Source organism: Ambystoma mexicanum, chromosome 13 (assembly GCF_040938575.1).
Source record: "Ambystoma mexicanum isolate Mex_15411 chromosome 13, UKY_AmexF1_1, whole genome shotgun sequence".
NCBI classification, from domain to species: Eukaryota; Metazoa; Chordata; class Amphibia; order Caudata; family Ambystomatidae; genus Ambystoma; species Ambystoma mexicanum.
The window spans coordinates 350,807,312-350,818,056 of record NC_090938.1 but is presented as its reverse complement, the minus strand read 5'-3'; positions in this window follow the sequence as shown (position 1 = coordinate 350,818,056).

The window sequence follows — 10,745 nt, the reverse complement described above, 5'->3', positions numbered from 1 at the left end:
TGCAAAGGGGCTTCTTATTCCTCCAGTTCGTTACTGTAATGCGGGTACTTATCAATTGGTAGAATTCGTTTTTACGATTGAGGGTTTATTCCAAGACAGTAGCCATGAGGTGCAGTGTTGGAAAAGTCCACCGTACTTAGACCTTTGCTATAAGCGCACTTTAAGGCTTCTCTGCCACAATCAAAGGAGTTTCAGAGCAATATTCAACCAATATCCTCTGTTTTTCCCCAGCTGCAATGTCCCAATGTAATATAACCCTGATAAGATGGGGGTACACATAACAAGTGGTATCCCCCCAAAAATATCCACATTCCTCCAATCAGGTTAAGTGTAGTCAATGTGATATAGAGCACTAACCTCAGCCCATTCCCGTCCAGTGAGTGTATTGGAGTAAGCAACCAAGCACATGGGAGTCGATCTGAGTCTGTCGCTTGGGTTGGCGATATGTGAAAGGTACTTCAGAATTGCCAAGCTTTAGTGGTCACTTCATACATACTTCCGATTGCCCAATCATAAAAAGCCGCCAGTTATTCTTTCATCCTCCGTCTCACAGCTTTTATTAAACATATATTAGGTCGTCATATCTTAAATCACGCACTCATCACCATCAATCATATTTGCGTAACATGTTTCAGGACCTTTAAAGTTTAAAGAGCTGTCCGGTTTCAATCCGATTTGAAAAGAGTCATTCTCCATTATGCAAGAATAGTTCATTAATGAAATGTTAGGGGATAGCAATATACTTATGAAACCTCATCAATCTGACAGTTAAGTATTAATCATGTCAGGAATGGTTATGTACTGTTTGACAGACTATCAAAGTTTAAATTTTGGTTCACATGAATTCAGCCTTGTTTTGTTCTCCTATCTCCCTCCACTGTACCCCATCATCCTCCTACTCCCATCCACTATCCCCCTTACTCCCATACACCGATATGTACATATAGGTATGTATGCATGTTTATTTGTAGAATTGACCAAATGTAGTTGATCAAAATGTAGACAGTCTGGCAAACAATGGCATAGCGTCAGCAATATATACTAATAAATAAATCCAATTCGGAAACATACTACTGATGCTTCAAGAAATGTGTTGAACAATTACCAGCATCAAAGGGTCACATTCAGCGATGTATCTGCCTTACAGCAATCAGAACCCCCCTCTCCTCTATGTTTATTGCTGGCTTTCCTTTAAGTAAAGCCAAAATCTAGTACTCCAACTCTTAATCTCTAGTTCCACAATCCTTTGCATTCTCCGATGAAAACCACCAAAAACAGCTTGTCAAGAAGCTTGCAAGGGCTCTCTGCGTCCAAATATTAAATCCAACAGGTTTATTTCTGCACAATCATTGCTCATCGTCCACTGAAATGATGGCTTTCTACCACTTTTAGGACATGACAAAGAATCTGACTAAGAGAAGGTAAAAATTCAACAAAATTCAGTGGATGTCACAACTTCCATTCTAATATCAGATTTGTGCACTTTTTGTCGTGTTTGCACCACTTTTGCTGTCTAGCTTTCCAATGGGAATGTGATGGGACACATTACTCCCTTTCTGTAGCACAGATCCTAGTAATGCAATTATGTATTGCCATTCACTGGGTGCAAAACAAAATGCCCTTTATAATATTAACATATGTGCTCTACTCTAGACTGAGAATGATACCCTTTTCTATTGTCTTTGTATTTATTTGGATTTATAGAGCGGGTTGCCAAAGTGCTTAACATAAGATACATGAATTGTACAATTTTAAGCAAAAACGACAAAGGATACTGTAAAGGCCCATCCTTGTCTTAGCATGTGCAATACGAATAAATAGACAAACCCCAACGGGGAATGAGACTAAGAGAACAGGTTGCTAGAGTTAGTCTTTGTTTTATCAAGAATTGGCATCCAGAGAACTCTGCTGCCTGAGAGCGCTCTGGCAAACATTACAATTACGTCAGTTTACGAAGGCAGAAATCGTCACCAATGACATCATCATATAAGGGACTACATGGACACAGTATTGGATAACATATGTTGCTGTAGGTGCTGCTCCTTCCGGATTGGTTGTTCGTTTGGCATGAGGGTGAGCGTCACAAGGTCCATCTGCCTGTGTCCGGGCGGGGTGAGGGTCAGGAGACTGTGAGGCAGGGTGGCCGCTATATAAGATAACATAATACACTACAAGAAAACATGCACTAAATAATAATCATTACAACTCCTTTGAGCAAATTATTATAAACTTATATATTGTATTCGTGTAATTGCACCATTACTTATTGGGACTCATATGGGGTACTAGGTTAAGGGTCTTGACCAGTATGATAACATTGATTGCGGGGTGGGTCTGGACTTATCAAAGAGGCTGGGGAGAAAGTTGACGTTTGTTAGTTGTGGGAGACAATATACTGTGATAGAGGTCTGATTTTAGCTAACGGCATGCTGGGGTGGGCTTCATGGCAGGGTCACATATCTGGTACATCAAGAGAATACTTTGCATGGACACAGGGTTATACTGGCAGTAATTTTCCAACAGCGAGGGTGAGGGGGGACGGGCAGGTTTGTGGAGATGGATGAGCTACAAGGTCTGGCTCAGGCTGGTTCACACACGGGACAATGATCTCAGAGGAAGAGCGAGATGTTACATTTGTTTTTGTTGCAATTGCCTCCGGCTTGAGCGTGAGAATGGAGCTGCAAATCTTTCAGACACAGCGAGAAAGGGTGGGGGCCCTGTGCACGGTGTGCGCTGCGCTGCTAAGGGGAGAGAAGCCTTTTTAGTAGTATCACAGTGAGGCCTAGTTCAAAAGATGGAGTCGAGGGTGCACAAAAATGGATGCCACATGTCCCACGCAACAGCCCCATCTACGCCAATGCCAGCATAAGGCTGATATTAACATAAGGGTGATGGAGGCGTCCCCCACCATTGGGAGGCACATGGTCCAAACTGTACTGAATGCATGGCGGGGGGCCCACAGCGGCCCCTCACTCCCACACATTCCCCCCTTTCATTACATCTAAAGTAACAAACTATTTATTATTCTTATTCTCATTTCGATAATACTCTTTTTCTGCAACTGCTTCATCCCAATCAGGGTTTCCTTTTATTGGCATCCATGCCCTACATACTCTTCTTAAACTATGGCTCTTCCGTGTAATTTTATCTGGGGTGCATTTCATATATATTCCTCCATCCCCATCCAGGTCCACCCACACTTCCCTGTACCATTGCAGCTCCCTTGGTTCTTTTATTGTAGTGTGATATAGATTATCTACAATGTTCCCATTCTGGCGATATACAGCTGTCATACGATACTTTGGTGGGTTTGGTTCTCCCATTTGCCTTTGTGCATCTATCATAGTAGCCACCGTTGTCTGTCGGCCCATCGTTACCATCATCATTGTCGAATTAGGCATAGATTTTACACAGCATCAGATACCTAATTGGCACACACAGAAAAATAATAAAATAAAAATGATGACAGGAACAAACATTTTCATCATAGTGTTGAACCAGGACGGTATCCAGTTGAACATATTGTCAAACTAGTTGCTTGGCTCTATTCCTCCTTCTTTCGACATCCTCTCCCCCAGGCTGTGTACTGCTGAGATCACCTGGGAGAGGGTCCCATTATCTGCATCTTCAGAGGATACGAATGTACAGCATGCGCTACCGATCTTTCGGCAAACGCCGCCGTCCATCGCAGTGAGAAGGCCTAGGATGTACCGGTTCTGCATTGTCATTAACCGCAAGGCGCGAAGTTCCACCTTGATCACATTGAATCCCTCTTCAGTGTCGTTGGCCAGTTGGATCAGCTCCCAGCGGACGATCTGTAACCATTTGGCCTTTGTTCGAGCCTGGAGTCAAGGCGTTAGGAGGGAAGCAAAAAATGTCTCTGCAGAATTGAAAAGTTTGGACTTTGGCGGGATCTCGGTGAGAAGAGCAGATGATTCGTTGGAGATGTAGTTTGATGACTGCTTTTTGCGAGACAGTCTGTCCTTTAGGTCACTTTCAGACAACAGATCGTAGGAAGGAGGCTCTGTTATTGCTATTTGGGGCACTGCCGATGTGTCAGCCGATTGCCCTGCTGCTGATATGCCAGCCGAACCTTTACTTCCTTGGATATAGCATTCTGGGATTACCATCAGACCTGAATGCAGGGTGGCCAGGGTGCAAGTACCTCACCACGATACTGGTAGATGCAGGTAGGCTAGTTTGCCATAGACCCAAAAGATGTCCATCAACACGGCTGTATCTTTTTTTCATGTCCCGAATAATGATTGTTTTGTTGCACTGCTTGTTGACACCCATGGGCACCTTCCCTTCTCCGTGAAAGCAAAGCTCATGTGGTATTTCTTTTTGGGTCTTGATAGGTTTTTTAAGTGCGGTGAACCAGGTGAGTTTTGCAATGTGCTGGGACCAGACAGGAGCACACGTTTCTTTGACCCATTGAAAGTTTTCTTCAGTTAGTCCTCTGAGTGCTTCAGCTTTGCACTCGATCGTTTCGTCATGCCATTTATTTTTTGTGAATTTTGTTCCTTTTAGGACGAAGAATGGTTCCTTAATGCAGATTACTCCTTGGCGCCTGCTTGTGCATGTTTTCTCGTTCTGCAACAGTTGTATTGTAACAGTGTGTTCCTGGAAGGTGCTCCGAATTCTACATAATACGAGATGAATTAAACACTGGGCGTCTGACAAGGGTACTTCTTGTGGTACAAATATTTTGGGTGTGCCTGATGCATGCGGAATGAGGGAGCAGATGAGAGAGCAGACGTAACAACTCTCGTTCGTGGCTTCTTTTGCTGTACCACTCATGTCTGATTACCATTTATTTGATTGGGGGGTCTTCAATTTAATCTAATCCCAGGCCATGGTAGATATCATATCTTTTCCCTCCCGCCCCACTTCTCCATCTCCTCCTCCCCCTTACCTGTTATTCATTGTTTTTACTTTTCGATAATGTATAGGAAAGACTCCCGCCCATGCTGTGTCATTGAGGTCATTCACTGTGTACCCAGCCTGTAGTTCTGGGGTCTCTTGGGTAGCAGCAACATAAAAGTGCATTATAGTTCCTTGCGAGGTAGGTTCTATGGTTGTCCGTACATCAATATTTATCAAGTTAGACTCATTCTCACAAAACCATCATACTGGTTGGTTTCATTAACATTACTTGGGCTTATAGCAGCAAGTGGAAGGAGGGGGGCTGTTACTGTGAGATTAATGGAGTAATGCAGCATGTTGTACTTGCAACCCTTCTGCCCTCCAGAACCATCTCCTTCGCCATCGTGATAGCCCTGCGTGTACTGTTGTTGTGGCGTACGCAGAATCTGAATATATCATTACTGCACATCCTTTTGCAGTGCGCAACGCCTCAATTAGTGCGGTTAATTCTGCTGCCTGTGCAGAGTAATGAGAGGGGAGGCACTTTTGTACAATGATCTCATATCCCTCTTCCTCCTTTCTTACAACCGCCACTCCCACGTGTTTTTCCCCAGTTTCACTGTCTATTGATGCTGAGCCATCTATGAAATATGTTTCTCCCTCCTGCAATGCATTTTCATTTGCTTTGGGCATATCATCCTCTTCTCCCTCATATGTAGCACAATCGTGTTCCTGCATATCTCCTACAGTGCATGGTTCAGTAATGAATGTAGCCTGGTTTACTGTTTTACACCTAACCACATGGTCATTTGGACTAGAGATTATTATTTCGTAAGCTGTTGCCCTTTGTGTTGTTAACGTTGATTTGGATCTTTCTAGAATTGCAAAGAGTGGGTGTTCTGCTTATAGGGTCACTGAACATCCCATCACGATGGTGGCGCTTATTTCTATTGCGAAGGCTGCTGCAGCGAGAGCTTGTTTGCATGCAAAGTGACCTTGCATTACTGAATCCAATGTACCATTGTAATAGGCCAATGGCTTGTGGCCTAGTGATGTTTTCTGTGTCAGCATGCAGTCATTAGAGTACCATATGACTGCATGCTGACATATATTGCAGTGTGAAAATAAGTAGAATTCCCTGTCATAGTCTGGGTTCGCGAGAACTGGTGCGTGTGCAATGAGATCTTGCAATTTGAAATACTGTGTCATCATCTCCATTTGTCCATTTTATTGGGATGTTATTCTTTTGTGCTTCCTTCAGTGCTTGTAGCAGTGGGCGTGTGTATGCTGCTTAATCAAGTATCCATGAATGGCAGTAATTACAGATGCCGTGTTTTTGGAATGATCATATGGCGTATGGCTGCTGCCCTGTCGGGTAATATCCTTTTACCATCCTTTGAAATTAGCTGTCCTAAGTAAAGTACTTCCGCTAGGCAATATTGCAGTTTGCCTTTGTCCACCTTGTACCCTTTCATGTCTAACAAATTCAACAATGTTATTGAATTGGCCCTGCACTGTTCTTCACTCTTGCTGCAGACAAGTAAATCGTCTACGTATTGTATTATTGTGCTTTCTACATTAATGTTTCCGAGATCTTCATGCAAAATCCTATTAAAAATGCTGGGGCTTTCACAATATCCCTGCGGTAGTCTGTAATGTTCATATCTGCTCCCCCCTAGCGTGAACGCTGTTAGGTACTGAGAGCTTGGGTCAACTGGAATGGAGAAGAAATCATTCTTCAGATCCACTACTGTAAAACATGTGGCATCTTTAGGTATGCTACACAATATTGATGCTGGATTAGGTACTAATGGGAATTCTTTCTGGATGATGTCATTAAGTGGGCGTAAGTCCTGGATCATCCTCCAAGCCTCGCCCTTTGCTTTTTAATTGGAAAAATCACTGTGTTACATGGCGAATTAGATGGCACTATTATCCCTTGTTGTAATAGGGCGTTTATTGTTTATTGTATTCCTTCATCTGCCTCCCTGGAAAGTTAGTACTGTTTTACTCTGGGCAATATGGCTCCTGGTTTTAATTTTATTTAGATTGGTGTAACTTCGTGTAGTAGCCCTACTGTCAAGGCGAAGTCCGTCCCAACGCAGAAGTAGCAAGAACTCCTACCTCCCCTTGACGGTCTTGGCACCTGGATTAGTTTAAACATAGGTCACTGCGACCCCCACGGGGAAAGAGGGTTAGGGTCCACGGGTTGGATGGGTTTCGGGGTTGTAGGGTAACCGGATTGAGGATTATTGAGAGGTTTTGGATAGGATAGGGGTTGTTAGGGTTGAGATGCTCCTTGACTCTGACCCCTTTGAGTCTGAGCTATTTTCCGTTTTGGTAGTTGCTGTTTAACGTTTTGGCATTCACCCATGCATTCATATCTCATGCATGCATTACCCTTAGATTGGAACCCAACACTCTGTTAACTACATTCACAAAGTTGGCCCCACCTTAGGGTTTCAATAGACACTGTATTCTAGTTAGGCTTCAGCTCTCAGCTTAAACTTGACACTAGTGTTTGCCCCTTTTACATGTTAGGTTCACTACGAGATTTACACCATGGATTCGAGCACAATACTTTGATCACATTAATACACTTAGCTCTGGTTTTCCAATGCGCTTCTTCCGCCCGCCGGCTCCGCAGACTGTGGGTTGAGGAATCAGTTCACTGAAGGTGGCCGTAAATCCTGACAAAAAAGGAGATAATTAGCTTTGCTCTTTCACGCCTTCTGGCATTTCACAAGTACCTGCAATGGCGAGAACAGTACTTAATGACCTGCAACTGGCGGGTGCACATCACATGCAGTTTTAGTATGTTATTAGTTAGTTCGCGTAACATTCGCGTATCTCCCCTGAAGTTAGAAAGACTCCTGATTGTCACAGGCAACCGGAGCCTCTTTTCAGCATTGTTTTATCTCTGGCAAGGTTAAATGGAAATCAGTGTACTTATCTTTTGCATCGCGGGGCCTGATGATGTATCCGGCAGCGAGGGCGGCCCCGCGAGTAGCTTTAGCTGGAGCTCTGTCAGATGCGTCCTCTCGGCAGCAGCGTCGAGCACGGACAAACGTTCCGGGATCGCGCATGCGCGGTAGCCTCTTCGCGCATGCGCGTCGCGTTGGGCGTTGTCCTGGGCGTTTCCTGGGCCGGCTGGGCTGTAGTCCTAGGCCCGGGGTTGCTGGGAAGTGTAGTCTTCCTTTGGTTCTGCCTCCTGTACACCTTTTTCCCCCACACCATGTACATCTGCACTGGGGACAAAGGTGACAACGGCTCAGAGAGGTTCCTCCCACAACCCCTGCAACCACCCTGCCCTTGTTTTGTCCTCGGGGGCGTTGTTTTGGCCGTAGCTTTGTGACACCTACATCATGGGGGCCTGTAGTCCATATTTCTGGCAACAACTTCTCCATGTCATTCTCAAATATGATGGGTGGCACGTTAACACTACCTATAAGAGCGTTGTGTATTTCCCTGTGCTGGATCATGATATCACAAGGTGTACTTATCTCCATTATTATTTCCCCGTCACTTTCACTGTCAGTAAACAACTCTTCATCTGTTAAATTGCGCAACATTATGTTTGGGTCTATGCACAATACTGTTCTCCACTCGCACCCATGTGTGTCCAGACCTGTTACTGCAATACATTTGCTCAGGACCTGCACCCCCTCTAAGTCAATAGACAAAATTGTTCCTGGCACAATGTCTATATTTACAATTGGCAAAATCTGAGGGTACCTTCCAGTCTTTCCCTGTTATCTCTGGCACCACTTGTGCTAACACCTTGATAACATAAATGAACATATCCATGTCAATGGGCACACCTCTTACCGCAACTTCATTTGTCATTGTGCTGATCATCAGCATCGCCCGTACAGGGCACACTCATGGGGTTGAACAAACTATCCCCTGTTCAGTAAAGGAGATCGTCATGTTTAATTTACTCAAGACGTCTCTTCCCAGCAAATTTATTGGCGCGTCTTCGTGGTACTGTAGAGGTGCGTGCACTGTTTTTCCCCCACCGTTATATCAAGATCTTTTGTGTAAGGAACTTTTAAAATAGCCTCAGAGAACACTTGCATTTACAAATTTCTTCCCTACAGCGGGAACCAGCCTTCCATGAGGCATGATTTGTCTGCTCCCGAGTCTACCATAAAGATGAACTGTTTGTTGCCTATCTCTGCTCCCACTAGTGGTTCCTCTTCTGCACGTAGGGTAGTGGATAGGACTGGACACGCAAGTGCTTTCTGTGGGCTGTCCTAATCTGCATATGTCTCTGTTCCTGGAACTGAGAAAACATTATCTCCCACCACCGCTGCACCGCGAAAAGGTGCAGGTACGCCATTAGCAGATGTTGTAAAAATGTTAGTGTTCGCATTTCCTACCGTATTTTGTCTTGCCATTTGCTGTTGCATACCCCTCTGTCGTGGTTGTTGCTGGGGCTGTTGTCTTTGTTGCATTTGGGGCTCATTATAATATTGCTCGTTTTGTCCACCCCCTCCCATGGGTAACCCGTAGGGACTTCCTGGGTGTGGGTGACCATACTGTTGTTCATTACCCATAGGGGGCTGTCCTTGGTAATAACCCATGGGTCGCACTCTACATTCTCTTGAATAATGCCCCCACCTCCCACAGTTCCAACATGATCCTTGTGGTCCTCTCCTCATCCCAGGCCCTCCAAATCCTCTATTTCCCATTCCTCCGAATCTCCCTCTTGGTCCTCTGTGCCCACCTCGTCCTCTTGCTGTCCTTCCTTGCCATTGAGGCCCTCTGTACTGTTCCTCTCCATCCCACTGCTCTTGTCCACTTGCAGCCCATGTTATGGCCATTCTGGCTGGTGCGTTTCCCACTCCCTCTTCTCCTTCGCTATTCCTGTCGGTTGATGTTGTTGCATTCAGCGCTGCAACCTTCACTAACTTAATTTGTACTAACTTTGCTTCGTCTGCCAACCTTCGCTGTGCTATCTCTTTTTCTCTTTCTTTGATCCTCCTACAATGGTGCACAAATATGCTCTGAATCTCGGGCCAACCCTTGGCTTTATCCCAGCTATTTTATCCAAGGCCTTCTGCACCTCCTTTGGAAGCCCTTTTTTGATTATGAAGTAGAACAAGGCGGTAGCTTGATCCCACGCCGTACCCGTTTCACTTAACCACAGGTATTGCACCCGGAGGATGAATTGAGTAGGCTCCTCCTGCTCTCCGATAGTGCACTGCATCACTAGGTGTAAGTCTGGAATGTCTGGAAACGTTCTCTGCAACGCATCCCATACTTGTGCTCTAACGTTTTTAAATGGCGATCCGTCATGGGGGTCACAGCTCATTGTCACCCCCGGGAACCCCGCTTTCACCCACACTGCGTCTGCTTGATCACCAACAGCGGACACCAGCAAACTTTTCACATACCCTATGCAATGGTGCTCCCGCGGTGTTCTTTTCGAATGCATGTATCCATTTCCCCACCCCACCCGAAAGTGGAGGGAGAAGTTTCAACAAGTTATTCTTTTCCATTTGTGCCCACTGTATGTAGTGCGGCCTCCCTTCTCCTTTATGTATCAGGGGCATTTGTAGCTTTGTGTTCCCTCCTCTCTTACTTACCGTTCCCTTCCTCGTTTTACTTACCAGCATGTTTCCTACTCGCTGCCTTAACCTCACTTGCCATCTTGGTGGGCTCTTTCATCTTATTCATCGAATGGGAATGGCAATGGAAATCCTGTCGCTCTTCATATTCATCTAAATCACTCCATACGTCCTCTACATCCTCCTCTTGTTCCCTTCCTTCTTGGGCGTCCCCTCTCTGGCTATCCGGTGTTGCTGGCCTTATTATTTTCACGGGTTTGCCATTTAAATGGAACAGAAACTCACCTGATTGCCACTCTTGTTCTT